At 42.2% G+C, this 14601-nt stretch overlaps 1 protein-coding gene across 1 annotated transcript in view; it reads left to right on the top strand.

The window, feature by feature from the left end:
• Positions 1-14601, top strand: part of SPSB4 (splA/ryanodine receptor domain and SOCS box containing 4) — a 302205-nt gene that overhangs the window by 97449 nt on the left and 190155 nt on the right. The window contains exon 2 of the mRNA XM_084847091.1: positions 6069-6237. The gene's annotated coding sequence lies outside the window, so the exon portion shown is untranslated. The remainder of the gene's footprint in view (positions 1-6068; positions 6238-14601) is intronic.

Raw genomic sequence — 14601 nt, 5'->3', positions numbered from 1 at the left:
CGGCTTCCCTGGGATCGAACTCAGGTTGTGGGGAGAGTTTTGGCTGCAATACTGCTGCCTATCACTCTGTGCCACCTGGTTATTTGAAGGACTGTCTCCTCCCATGTGAACTTGCCCGTCCTTTAAGATCAGCTGTTGCCTTTGGCCTCTTGCATGTGCTGTTGCCTTCAGAGGCACAGCTGGTGGCAAACTGATAGAAGGCTTTCTCAGTGGTGGTATGCTGTATGTGGAAATCCCTGCCCCAAGGGATTACGTCATCTCCCTCTTTATCTGTGTTCCACTGGCAATTGGAGACTTTTCTCAGAGCATTTGTCTCTATTGTTTAATTTCATTTACTGACTATTAGTTTTGGTTCTTTGTATTTTTGTCTCTGCTGTTGTTTTTAACTGTTTTAACTTATTTACCCATTATTATTTTTATGTTTTTATAATTTGTAAGACCCTATGAGGACTCCTTTTTTTGGAGGGGAAAAACGGGGTACAAATTTCTTAAATATTGGCTCATGTATCCTGCAATAAAAGCAAGTGAAATTCAAAGCAACTAATTAACGTAGATCTATTTTGTTCAGTTTGAGTGCTCGTCAGATATGATCCTTGATAATCTAAAATACTCAAAACAACTGGGAGTTGACATGGCACAGCAGCAAAAAGAGAATTTTTTTTTACTTTAAAACAAGGCTTGAAGGCAGCATGCACCTTGTTTTCAAGCAAAATTGCACTCCTGAGAGGGTTTGCAAGCATGATTTTGCTTGAACTCAAGATGTGCACTCCCCACACACCTTGCTTTAAAGTAAAATCACCCCTTTCTGCTGTTGTCACAGCAAATTTGGCATCAGTGGTAAGGGCCGCAAAAAAGGTTTCCCACCACTGATCTAAATGAATATAGGATACAGTTGAGGAGTTACAAGGGCTGTTCACACAACATGCTAAACCGCACTCAGTGGTTGAGTGTGGGTTGTTTTGAACCATGGGTTGTTTGTTGAACTGTGGATTAGCGTGTTGTGTGAATGCAGCCAGGGTAGCTTGTGAACCGTGCAGTGTGGCTTATTTTCTTGAATAAGCCACCTTGAGAACCTATGGTTGTTGGGTTGTTCAGGTTGGTTAACAAGCCACACCACATGTCTAACAAGCCACCCTGGCTGCAGTCAGACAACACACTACCCCAACCTGCAGAAAACATGCTGCGTTCAGACAACATGCTAACCCACAGTTCAACAAACAACCCATGGTTCAAAACAACCCATGCTCAACCACTGAGTGTGAGTTAGCATGTTGTGTGAACAGCCCCACAATCAACTGATAATAATCTGAAACAAGCTTTCAGTATTAGAAAATATGGTTCATCAAGTTAGTGGATACCATTCTTAATGCTGTGTAATTTGAAATGTTTGTTCACTCTGGTATATCCTGGATACTGTAGTTCCAAAGAAATGAGAATGAAATATGTATACATTTATTGTAGAAATATGTATGCAGAGGAATTTATTTTATGTCTGGTGCCCAATCTGGAAAGGTTAATTAGTGGCATACACAATTTGTGTTCCTCCAGATTAATTAATCAGAGTGTTCGTATGCAAATTGCTTTTTGAGTGATCTTCCTGCAACTTTATTTTTAATATGTTGATTATAAAACTTATTTTGAATGAGAAAAGCATTGGGAGAATACCTTACACACTCATTAACTTTGTAGTATTCTTATTGGTCACTGAATAGAAATAACCGAGCCTTTATGAAATGGACATTGTAATCAAAACAAACAATAATTTCCCTAAAACTAGCAAAATGACCCTCTGAAGTGAAACTGGTAACTGGGGAACATATAGATGTGTCCACTCATTTAGCAGGTAACAGGCTTTTAGACTTTAATAGCTTCCAGCCAAGATGCCTACACTGCAAGAACAGCCAATCAGCATGGGACCTGCTGGTGCCAACAGCGTGCTGCTCTTACTCCTTTGCTCCTCACTAGTCTTCTTCTGTTATTGCAGTGCTTTGTTAGTGCTGCTGCTTTAAGGGGAAAGCTGTGTACTGTTGACAATTTACACCAGACCAGACAGTGAACCAGCTGCCTGGCACAGCCTCAATTTTTGCTGGGTATGAAATTGCTCTATAGTCTGGCAGGAAACGAGACTGGGTTTTCATAGGAGCTGCATTCAAAGGCTACACCTGGGAAAAACTGTGAATTTTGATTGTTTGGGAAATGACCCAAGCTATTTCCTGATTTTGGGGGAAAATATCTTGTCTCATTTCCAAGCCAGTCCAATGTGAGCCAGAGCAGGGGAGCTCATCCATCTCTACTTCTTACCATACCATTGGTCCATCTAGCCCAGTATTGTCTATACTGACTTGTGGGGGAAGCTTTCTAAGGTGTCAGGCCAAGGTCTTTCTAGCCATGCTCTTGAGATCCTTTTAGCTGAAGATACTGGGTATTGAATCTGGGAAATCCTGTAGACAAAATAGAGGCTTTCCCTCAGAGATGCACTGTGCTGGTTCTAAGTTAAAGACAACAAATATTACAGTATCATTTTGATGAAATTGCTTAACATCACAGATTCTGTTAGGATTGTGTGGCTTCCAAATACTGGTTAGTGACATGGCAGTTTTATATAAAACATAGCCAGAGTTGGGTGGGGGAAGCAAACTTCAGTGGGCTTTGGTCACCAGGAACATCCTAGCAGCAGGAATCAGAAAAGGTTGAAATGAGCACCCCAAATTACTTTGCCCTCTGTTTCAGATTCTCTGTTGCCCTTGACAAATTGCACAAGGTCCTTCATATGCCTTTGCATTGTTCTTTAAAAGATGAATGCAGAGTTGCCATAAATAGCTTCTCTGAATTAGTTGTTGAACATTTCTAAGTAACAAGCTGTGCATATGCCATTTTATCTACTGTGGGATCACATATAGGATTATGCTAATATGCAGGGCTAGATTGTCATATAAAATTTTGTTAGAAGGCTATGTGTTCACTAAATGTGCTAATGCAGCTAAGAAATAGTTTGCTTTTCATAAATGAATCCATAGTCATTGGGCCCAGACCTCTGGTAAACCTTCTCGTAAAGAACAGGAGCTGTGGAAGAGCATGGTAACTTTGTTTCCAGTCATGGTTAATTTCAGCAGAAAAAAAATGTGGCTAGCTTGTTAACATGCCCATTCAGTTCAAGTGAGCCTGTTCAAGAGAGCCTACCCATTGTGCCTAGTTCTTTCCGTTGGGAGGAGAAATTGGGAAATTGTAGTAAATTCTGTTTTTAAAAGCTGAAAAACCAGATATGAGTGTATTAACAACAACAAAAATACTAAACTATCTTCACCTATCTGCTTCAACTGATGACCTCACATCAGTTGAGTAAACACCATAATTAGCATAGCAACAGGGGTTTTCCCTCTTGATATCCAATCTAAGAAGAGTCCTTCTGACTCAAAAGATTACTACCAGAATTTTAACCACTAATTAACTGAAATGAAGGTATTGGCCCTGTTCAAACAGAATGGAAAGACATAGTTTCCCATTACAAGAATGAGCATGCTTGAGGCTTTGGCTCATATGCTCTCTTCCCCTCCCCTCCTCTTTCATATCTGAAAGGAGGTGATCAGAAACTTTCACTTGCTGTTTAAAATAAACTACAGTTCCCTTTGATGTCTGATCTTGGGGAAGTGGTTCATTCAAACTCTAGTTAGTAGGAACAAAATGGATCATGCTGTGGTCTCAGATTCTAGCTTGTTCTCAAACCATAGTTTAAACAAATCACAGATCCATGATTTCAGATGACAAGGGGAACTGTGGTTAGCTTAAAATCAGAGGTGAAGCATCTGATCTCCACTTTTGCATGGAAGAGGAGAAGGGAAGTCTGGGAAATGTGTGTGTCCAAAGTTTGAGTAGGTTTGTTCACTTAGTGATTCACCATGGCTTCCCATTATGTTTGAACTCCACCATCTGATTGTTTGCTTTGAGTTTCTTATTTTGAAAGACCAAAATGTCTATTGACTTTGTGCTATTTTTTTCCCAGGTGATAAGGAAATGTAGGCTGTTCTTAAGTGTGGAACCTTGGCAGACCTCTGGAAGTCAGAAATGGAACTGGGCCTCTTTGTTTCCTCCAGCTTTCCCCAACCTGGTACCTTCAAGATGTTTTGAACCACAGCTCCCAACGTTCCTGACCATTGGCCATACTGGCTGGGCCTGATGGGAGTTGAAGTCTAAACAACTGAAGGGTACCCAGTTGGGGAAGGCTGCTTTACTTGTTGTAGCTTTCTTTCCAACTTGTTTCATGTACTGTAAACATAAAGCCATTAAACTGTGAAATATTCTGAGTCAGATTGCAGAGGAGAATATATATCCATGGCAATACATAAGGAATGCTAAAAGACTATGCTAGAAAACACCAACTGTCTGATAGTTGGTTTTTAGCTCATTTCTCATGAAGCGTCAGGCCATCCAATTAGGATGATTAACCTAATAACTTTGGGAGAGTAATCCTATGTCCCCTAGACCGTATCTAAATTTTTCGGTTTCCCAGCTCCAAGCTCATAGACAGCACTATGAGCTTGTAGCTGGGAAACCATGCCCCACCCCCACCCTAGCGCGTCCGTGCTCGTAACACAGAGCACGGAGAGGTGAAAACAGGGCATTCCTGGGGGTGAGGATGGGAGGAGACAATGGAAGCTGTTTTAGATGGCTTTCTATGTAGTCTCCAGCCCCGTTCCTACCCCCTCCCCAAAGCCACACTTACACGTGTGAAAATGTGCGTCTAAGGCAAAGTGTAGGGCGGCTGCAGCACGGAGGGAATCCTCTCCTCCGTGCTGCTTCTGCCCTGCATTGGATAGGTGGTCGCCTCCAACTTCAGAGGAGGTCAGAGGTGCCCGTCTATCTTTACAGGATTGCACCCTTAGAAGCTATGTCGTCACCTCCAGTTCTCTGGCTGCCCAAAGCAGGTAAGATAGCAGAGTTATATACGCAGCTGCCAGTTGTGAGTGAATAACATACAATTGCAATTAGTTTTCACCTATGCCATGCAACCATAATTTCACCTATACTAGCAATGAAGGATTTAAAAAAACAACAAGAAGACACTGTGGTATTAAGTGCTCAGATGGCTAAGAAAGCTGAGAGCAGCCAGGGCCCTAACCACTGGTGCACAGGGCGGATGCAGGGAGCTAGCCCCTCAGGAATTTTGAAGACCCTTCCCAGGATGTTTTGCTTTAATTGTTTTATGTTTCTCCCCCTTTTTCTTACAGAAATATAAGGAGAAAACATGCAGACTGCATTCTACCCAATTGCTCAGCACCTTTGAATTCTCTGCCCAGTGGGCACAAAAGCACTGTGGTACTGACAATAACTTAGGCACTTGGCACCTAATTTATTTCTTTACAATTATTTATTAAAGTATATGAAGTTAAACACATTAGACCACTAGTTGATTTAGGTTTATTTAGGATTTTTACATTGGCTTATAATGCCCCATTCAGTGTAGTCTTAGGCTATTTCGCAACAACGTTTCTGGCTACAGACGTGATAGTAGTTCTCTTCAAAAGGAAGTACTGAATATGTTTTCTGTGTTTTATTGAACCATCTTATATGGAGCATGTGTGCTTTCAGATTAACAGAACTCTTGATCAGGAAGAATGAAGTCATTGTCACTTTTCAGCAGGACAGTGATTTAGACGTTACAGATACAAATAACTTCTCATATTATTACAAAGTATTTGCTATTTCAAAGGCATCAGCTAGTTCAGCTGCTATGACATTAATGGGCTGTTGCAATTACCATTGCAATGGTTCATTTCAATCCTCTGTAATCCTCTGTTGATTAAGGCAATATATTGTATTAACATTTTGCAACCATCTCCCCATTTTTTATTCTTACTCATTCCCTACTAGCTTTGCGCCTTAGCTCTGGCTTCTTTCTGCTGTTTCTCATTTTCATCTCCCAAGTAATTTTGTCTTCCAGCCTCTGCTTTTCCGTTTTGGAAAAGAAAAGAAAATTGACCATCCAATTTTCACTCCACCCCTTATTTCTCCATGGTAGCAAACTACCACTCTTTCTCTCCAATAATCACAGATGTATCTTTTTCCCCTAGGTAAAGGTAAAGGTGTCCCCAACCAGTCGTGTCCGACTCTAGGGTGCGGTGCTCATCCCCGTTTCTAAGCCGAAGAGCCAGCGCTGTCCGAAGACGCTTCCGTGGTCATGTGGCCGGCATGACTGAACACCGAGGTGCACGGAACGCTGTTACCTTTCCCGCCGAGGCGGTACCTATTTATCTACTTGCAATTTCTTGCTTTCGAACTGCTAGGTTGGCAGGAGCTGGGACTGAAGACGGGAGCTCATTCCGTCACGCAGCACTCGGGTCTCGAACTGCTGACCTGCCGACCTTCCAGTCTGCAGTTCAGCGTCTTAACCACTAAGCCACCGCGGTCCCTAGACCCTAGAGCTAAGAGTAATTTATATTGTTGTTTTTATTTATCAATAGTATTTTTGTGCCTCCTTTCCAGTCAAAGAAATGCCTAAAGTGGCTAATAAGAACCTGAACTTTTTGAAGCCAATATTAATATACAAAATAATCAACAATAAAGAGAAGAGGCAGTAGATGAAATATTTCAAATAGCATGCTAGGGAGAGTAAAATTAACACCTCAGCAGGCCAAGTGCCTGCTGGAAAAGAAATGTCGTTGCACAGCAGCGAAGGCCATCAAAGGGGGTGAGATGGGTCTCCCTTGGCAGGGATTTCTGAAGTCTAGTGCAGACACAGAGTAATCCCATCTCTATGGGTAATGGAAACCAATGCAGAAGCTTTTATACTAGGTAGGGTTGCCAGCAGGTTTTTGTTTTTTTGTTTTTTGTAGTGCCACACTGCTGTGTGATATTTGTGACAGATCTTTTCCCTGATCCAAGCCAGTAGTTCAGAATTTCTTGGATTAATCGCACTTTGGTCCATCGCAGGATTTACAGTAGACTGGAAGGACAAAGGTGGATTCTAGAAGGAAGAATAAGAGTCTGCTCATGGCTGTGTGCTTAGAAGGAACCTGAATGTTAAACTCTACATCTGCAAAGTGCATTCTGCATCCAGATTCTTATTCCTATGAGTCCTAGGTCCTATGACTACGATATGCTACATGAGAAGTAAAAAATCCAACACATGAAGCTTTCCTTGTAATTGCATCTCCTTGTCAGAAAAAAATAGCACAGAATGAATTTCTGCTTTAAAGGCATAGGAATTATTCCTGGTGACCACAACAATGTCTACCTCTACCACCTTAGTACATAGTTAGGCTGTTCACCAGGTTATAGAGATTAAGGCCAGATCTACACCTTACATCATATCATTATGATTCCATCATAGTAATGCTATATCCCTCTTGGCATTTATACCTCGTAGGACACACAGTGACATTTGTTGTGGTATATTGGATAATGTAGAATTAAAAGCAGGAAGTAACACTACAAAAGCGGTACATTGAATGTGTAATGTGCCCCAGCAGTTATCAGTGGATTTCAATACTGCTATAAAGCAGTAGAGTAGATCTAGCCAAAGTTGCAAATGGGTTGGGATCTTCTTTACAATAAGCATTCTAAGCATTTGGCTTCATCCGCTGCATTCTAGCCATAGACCACTACCACCATTTTTTAAATCTCTGATCTCAACACACAAAAATTAAAATATTAAGAATGATACAGATTCTCAGCTAATGGTTTTTAAATCAACCAGAAACGGCCAGAAATGCTAGTTTCTGGAATCAGGCGGATCAGAGGAACTTGCAGAAGGAAGTTCTGCTGATCTGTCCCAATGTGGAAATGAGCATTTCCACTCATTTCTGGGCTTGCTTTAGGCAGCACTAATTCCTCACTGTGCTAGCAGTGGGTCCTGCTGGTGCAATAGAATGAACGGAAGTGTGGAGGCAGAATTGGATCCTGCCCTTTGAGATCAAACCTGTGCTTCATGTGTGGTTATGTACTGTTATTGGTCACATCACATTGATGCAAATGTAGATTCGACAAGCAGCTCTTCCTGACTATGGTCGGATGACCATAGTTTGCTCTAACTATGGTTTGTCAAAGAAGCTGGGATCTCATATGCAGGTGATCAAACAAAAAAATGATTTGTTTTGCCTAATGTTGGCTTGTTGCTCCCTCCTCTGTGAATACACAGCTGTTGTACCAAAATGCTTTGCAACAGCTGGCAAGCCATCACCAGTGCTTTGACTATTGGCCACCTACAGAAAGGAAGTGGAGAACTTAAATGCTTTCCTCCTTGGAGATCCTCAGCCAATCTCAGCAAGCCCATGAATAAATCCCAGTCATATTCCTCCTCTTTGTAATCCTTTCCAGTCTTGCCAGAGAACAAGCAGAACAACATGCTCTGTTTTTTGTTAGCAAAAACATGGGTCCTTAGGATAGAAAAGGAATGGATTGTTGGAGAAACAGAGTTTAGTGGAAAGAGAATGGGTGGCGGTGGTGATCGTTGGGAAAGGCTTTTAGGGCAAACTGTGCAACCATGTGCATTTAACATATATCCCTCAAAAGCAGCTGCATTCCCTTTAATTTAATTCTCCCTTGCAAGACTCCTGCAGAGATAGGCAGACTGGCTAAAGAGCTTATGGTGCATGGGAAAAGGAGCCTGTTGCCAGGCAGAGTGAGGAGCAATGGAGAAGTCTTTGAAAATGCCAGGAAGAGTCTCTTCGCTGAGTGAATATTTTCATTTTCCTCAGGGCTCTGTAGCCAGGCAGGCAGAGGGGTCGGGGGAGTGATGCAACAAACTAAGATTAAGCCAAATACCAACTTCAGAAGTAGCAACAAGCCACACTTAATAGCAAGCTGAGTTTCACAAGCCAACTTCAAACCATAGTTTTAGATCGTGGCTTGCTGGCCCCAAACAAACCATAATTATGTGCTGGGGCTTGTTTGGGTGTATAACCAAGCCAAAATTAAGCTAAACAAACCATAGTTTAATGTTATGTCTGAACCTGAACACTGTCTGAAGCAGCCCTGATAAAAGCTGATGGTAGATTTACACATTTCCAGAGCCAAGACACCTCTTTTCATGTTGTCTACATTAAGTATTGCTGTCCATAGAACTCTGATAATGACTTCCGATTGACCAGTAGCCATTTCTATATATAGAATTCTCAGAATGACCTGAAAAATACTTGGCCTCCTGTTGATTTTATTTATATATATATGTTGTTGCTGTTCAGTCGTTAAGTCACGTCCGATTCTTCGTGACCCCATAGACCATAGCATGCCAGGCCTTCCTGTCCTCCACTTTGTCCCGGAGTGTGCTCAAAATCATATTCATTGCATCAGTGATGCTATCTAGCCATCTCATCTTCTGCCGTCCCCTTCTTCTTTTGCCTTCAATCTTTCCCAGCATCAGGGTCTTTTCTAGGGAGTTTTCTCTCCGCATTAGGTGGCCAAAATATTTGAGCTTCAGCTTCAGTATCTGTCCTTTCAATGAGCACTCAGGGTTGATTTCCTTTAGGATGGACTGATTTGACCTCCTTGCAGTCCAGGCAACTCATAAGAGTCTTCTCCAGCACCACAGTTCGAAGGCATCAATTCTTCGGCGCTCAGCCTTCCTTATAGTCCAGCTCTCACAGCCATACATTGCTACTGGGAAAACCATAGCTTTGATTAGACGAACCTTTGTCAGCAAGGTGATGCCTCTGCTTCTTACTATGCTGTCTAGGTTTGCCATAGCTTTCCTCCCAAGGAGCAAGCGTCTTTTAATTTCATGGCTACAGTCACCGTCTGTGGTGATCTTGGAGCCCAAGAAAATAAAATCTGTCACTGCTTCCATTTCTTCCCCTTCTATATGCCAGGAAGTGATGGGGCCAGATGCCATGATCTTCGTTTTTTTAATGTTGAGTTTCAAACCAGCTTTTGCAGTCTCCACTTTCACCCTCAACAAGAGGCTCTTTAGATCCTCTTTGCTTTCTGCCATTAGGGTGGTATCGTCTGTGTATCTGCGGTTGTTGATAATTCTCCCGGCAATCTTAATTCCGACCTGTGGTTCATCCAACCCAGCGTTTCTCATGATGTACTCTGCATATAAATTAAATAAGCAGGGTGACAATATACAGCCTTGTCGTACTCCTTTCCCAATTTTGAACCAATCGGTTGTTCCATGTCCGGTTCTTACTGTTGCTTCTTGACCCTCGTACAGGTTTCTCAGGAGACAGGTGAGGTGGTCTGGTACTCCCATCTCTTTAAGAATTTGCCATGGTTTGTTGTGATCCACACAATCAAAGGCTTTAGCGTAGTCAATGAAGCAGAAATAGACGTTTTTCTGGAATTCTCTTGCTTTCTCCATGATCCAGCGAATGTTGGCGATTTGATCTCTAGTTCCTCTGCCTCTTCGAAACCCAGCTTGTATTTCCAGTAGTTCTCGGTTCACATACTGCTGCAGCCTAGCTTGTAGAATTTTGGCATAACCTTGCTGGTATGTGAAATGAGCGCAATTGTACAGTAGTTTGAGCACTCTTTAGCATTGCCCTTCTTTGGAACTGGAATGTAAACTGACCTTTTCCAGTCTTGTGACCACTGTTGAGTGTTCCAAATGTGTTGGCATATTGAGTGCAGCACTTTAACAGCATCATCTTTTAGGATATTAAATAGCTCAGCTGGAATACGGTCATCTCCGCTAGCTTTGTTGTTAGTAATGCTTCCTAAGGCCCACTTGACTTCACTCTCGAGGATGTTCGGCTCAAGTTCAGTGACTGCACTATCATGGCTATCAGGGACATTAAGATCTTTCCTGTATAGTTCTTCTGTGTATTCTTGCCACCTCTTCTTAATCCCATCTGCTTCTGTTAGGTCCCTGCCTTCTTTGTCCTTTATCATGCCCATCTTTGCACAAAATATTCCCTTGTTATCTCCGATTTCCTTGAAGAGATCTCTAGTCTTTCCTATTCTGTTGTTTTCCTCGATTTCTTTGCATTGTTCATTTAAGAAGGCCTTCTTGTCTCTCCTTGCTATTCTCTGTATCTCTGCATTCAGTTGGATATATCTTCCCCCTTCTCCCTTGCTTTTCGCTTCCCTTCTTTCCTCAGCTACTTGTAAAGCCTCATCAGACAGCCACTTTGCTTTCTTGCATCTCTTTTTCTTTGGGATGGATTTCGTTGCTGCCTCCTGAACAATGTTATAGACCTCCGTCCATAGTTCCTCAGGCACTCTGTCTATCAGGTCTAATCCCTTAAATCTATTCGTCACCTCCACTGTATATTCATAAGGGATATGATTTAGGTCATACCTGAATGGTTTAGTGGTTTTCCCTACGTTCTTCAATTTAAGCCAAAATTTTGCAAGAAGCAGCTCATGATCTGAGCCACAGTCAGCTCCAGGTCTTGTTTTGACTGACTGTATAGAGCTTCTCCATCTTTGGCTGCAAAGGACATAATCAATCTGATTTCGATATTGACCATCTGGTGATGTCCATGTGTAGAGTCGCCTCTTGTGCTGTTTGAAAAGAGTGTTTGCTATGATCAGCATGTTCTCTTGGCAAAACTCTATTAGCCTTTGTCCTGCTTCATTTTGTACACCAAGGCCATGCTTGCCTGTTATCCCAGTGATTTCTTGACTTTCTACTTTAGCATTCCAATCCCCTATGATGAAGAGGACATCTTTTTTTGGTGTTAGTTCTAGAAGGTGTTGTAGGTCTTCATAGAACCAATCAACCTCAGCTTCTTCAGCATCAGTGGTTGGGGCATAGACTTGAATTACTGTGATGTTGAAAGGTTTGCCTTGGATTCGTACTGAGATCATTCTATTGTTTTGGAGATTGTACCCCAATACTGCTTTTCCCACCCTTTGGTTGACTATGAGTGCTACTCCATTTCTTCTAAGGGATTCTTGCCCACAGTAGTAGATATAATGGTCACCTGAATTAAATTCGCCCATGCTTGTCCATTTTAGTTCGCTGATTCCCAAGATGTCAATGTTCAATCTCGCCATCTCATGTTTGACCACCTCCAGCTTACCTTGATTCATTGATCTGACATTCCAGGTTCCTAAACAGTATTGTTCTTTACAGCATCGGATTTTCTTTTCACCACCAGACACATCCACAGCTGAGTGTCCTTTCGGCTTTGGCCCAGCCGCTTCACTCTTTCTGGTGCTACTTGGAAATACCCTCTGCTCTTCCCCAGTAGCATATTGGACACCTTCCAACCTGAGGGGCTCATCTTCTGGCATCATATCTTTTAGCCTTGTGATACGTCCCATGGGGTTTTCTTGGCAAGAATATTGGAGTGGGTTGCCATTTCTTTCTCCAGTGGACCACATTTTGTCAGAACTCTCCACCATGACCTGTCCGTCTTGGGTTGCCCTGCACAGCATAGCTTATGGCTTCAGTGAGTTACGCAAGCCCCTTCGCCCCAACAAGGCAGTGATCCATGAAGGGGATATATATATATATATATATATATATGGGGGAAAGTCTTTAAAATCAACGTTAGACTAAATTAAGCCATGGTTAAAGAATATGCTGCCTTATAAAAGGCCTAGAGGGGAGGACAAAAATATTGGCTTCCTGTCCTATTTAGAACCATTGGGGAAATGTATTAAAAGTTAAGACCAGACAAAAGAGCATGGCCTAATTTAATTTCACCATGTTCTATTTTTACCTTGGATCAAGTGATGGAAAAATGAAGACTTTGTTTTCTTTATTTTATACACCCTGTAGTTATTATTAAACCTTGTCTGTTATGATAGCCTGGGCTTTTTAGTCAGTCCAGACAGAAATGTAGTGTTTGATTTTCTTAGATAAATTATGCAAGATTTTATAAATTGCTATCTATTCATAGATGCTATTGCAATATCATTTTTTTTAAAACAGAACTCAGAAAGTGGTTGGGAACTTGTGTGTGCCTTTAAAATGATTATCTTAAAGATGGCTTCTCTTTGAAAAGAGAATTTACATTGACAAAATCTTGAGTCCACAAGACCAGTGTTGGTATGTGTGTGTCTATAAATAGTAAATCAGACATTTCAGCCTTAATACAAGTTCAGAACCATTTGTAATTTATCTATTGTTTTAATCTTCTAGCTGCTACTAATGAAATGGCTGGAGGAAAGCGCTTTTTTTATAAGACTGTTAGGTTTTAACAGGTGATCCTGAAATGAATTTGGATGATTGATGGGTGTGTGAAATAAGGGAGTTTTAGCATTTTCCAGAAGAAGCAAAATATCGAGCAAAGACTTTCTGTCCATTCAAAGCATGCAAATTATTTCCATCTATAATGTTATATCTTCAAGTAATAGGAAATAAGGCCCTACTGCCCGTCTCACTGCATTGCAGCACTACATCCAATGTAGTGGGAATGGAATTCTGCTCACACAACAGTATTTTTCCTTTCCCCGCTTTTCCTGCAACCTGCTCAACTCCCAACTTCTCTGGAGTGTCACCCAGTATAAGCTTTGGAGAACACACTGTGGCTCGTCGTGGGATGAGCCGCTTCGCCTGTGGGTGCCATGTTGCATATCCCCCGTTCGGAGGTTGTCGTGTTGTGTGAACCTGGCAGGGTTAAACAACCCTTGCAGAACCCTAAAACAAACCATGGATTATTTAACCCTCGCATAACCCACGCTCTCCAGGTTTGCATGACATGACAACCCCAGAGCAGGGGTTGCATATTCAGAATGGCGGCTGCACATGTCCTGCACACACTGCAGCCTCACTGCTGGTTAAGTAGCCCACACTGAGCTGTCATGTTATGTGAAGAGGCCTGTTGTATCTTGCAGATAGTTCCCCCATAGTGTGCATCATCTTGAATTGCCATGGTCTCCAAGTTCCATCCTACACTTAGCTAGATAGCAGCAGTAAAGTTGTTAATACACGGAATTTTTCTGTGCTGTGTTAATACTGGGGATTGCCACTCCAGTTTTTATGCGTGAAGGACTAAATTGATTCCCCCCTCTAACTGTGGTAAGAAACCTAGCAGGGCTTTACTCTGAATTGAGCAGGGGGAAGAAAATGTATTTGCAAAGTACTTGGGCTCCCTGCCTGGAGGAGGGTGCAGGGTCAGCTTTGCACAGTGCATGGTTATTAAACTATGGAATTAGCTACCACAACCTGTAGTGATGGCTACCAATTTGGAGGGCTTTAAAAGGGGCGTGGACAAATTCCTGGAGGAAAAGGCTATCAAGGGCTATCTCCTGATGGCTATGTGCTACCTCCAGTACTAGAGGCAGTATGACTATTTACACCAGTTGCTGGGGAACATGGGTGGGAGGGTGCTCTTGCACTTGTGTCCTGCTTGTGGGTTACCAGTCAACAGCTGGTTGGCCACTGTGTGAACAGAATGCTGGACTAGATAGACCCTTGGTCTGACTTTCTCTTCCATACAGAACACAAGGCTGGAGAAGGTAAACAATTAAGCTTCTCTTTCCATGTTCATGAGATAGATGGGAGACATAGGAAAGAGCTTTGCGGGGAGAAAAAGAAAAGCAGCAGAAACAGCATGCATCAGGTATGCAGGAATATAGGGACTGGGTTCCCATGGACATGGTTACTTAAACTATGGTGGGTTGGGGTGCCCCCATCATGGCTTCTTGTGTCATCCAAACTCAGCGAGGGTGGCTTGTTGGGGTGATTAACAAACCAGCCCACAACCCTCCAAC

The sequence above is a fragment of the Heloderma suspectum genome, chromosome 3, assembly GCF_057233095.1.
Source record: "Heloderma suspectum isolate Gila_16-S chromosome 3, 16-S_ref, whole genome shotgun sequence".
Classification (NCBI taxonomy): Eukaryota; Metazoa; Chordata; class Lepidosauria; order Squamata; family Helodermatidae; genus Heloderma; species Heloderma suspectum.
This window is presented reverse-complemented; position numbering and strand designations above follow the sequence as displayed.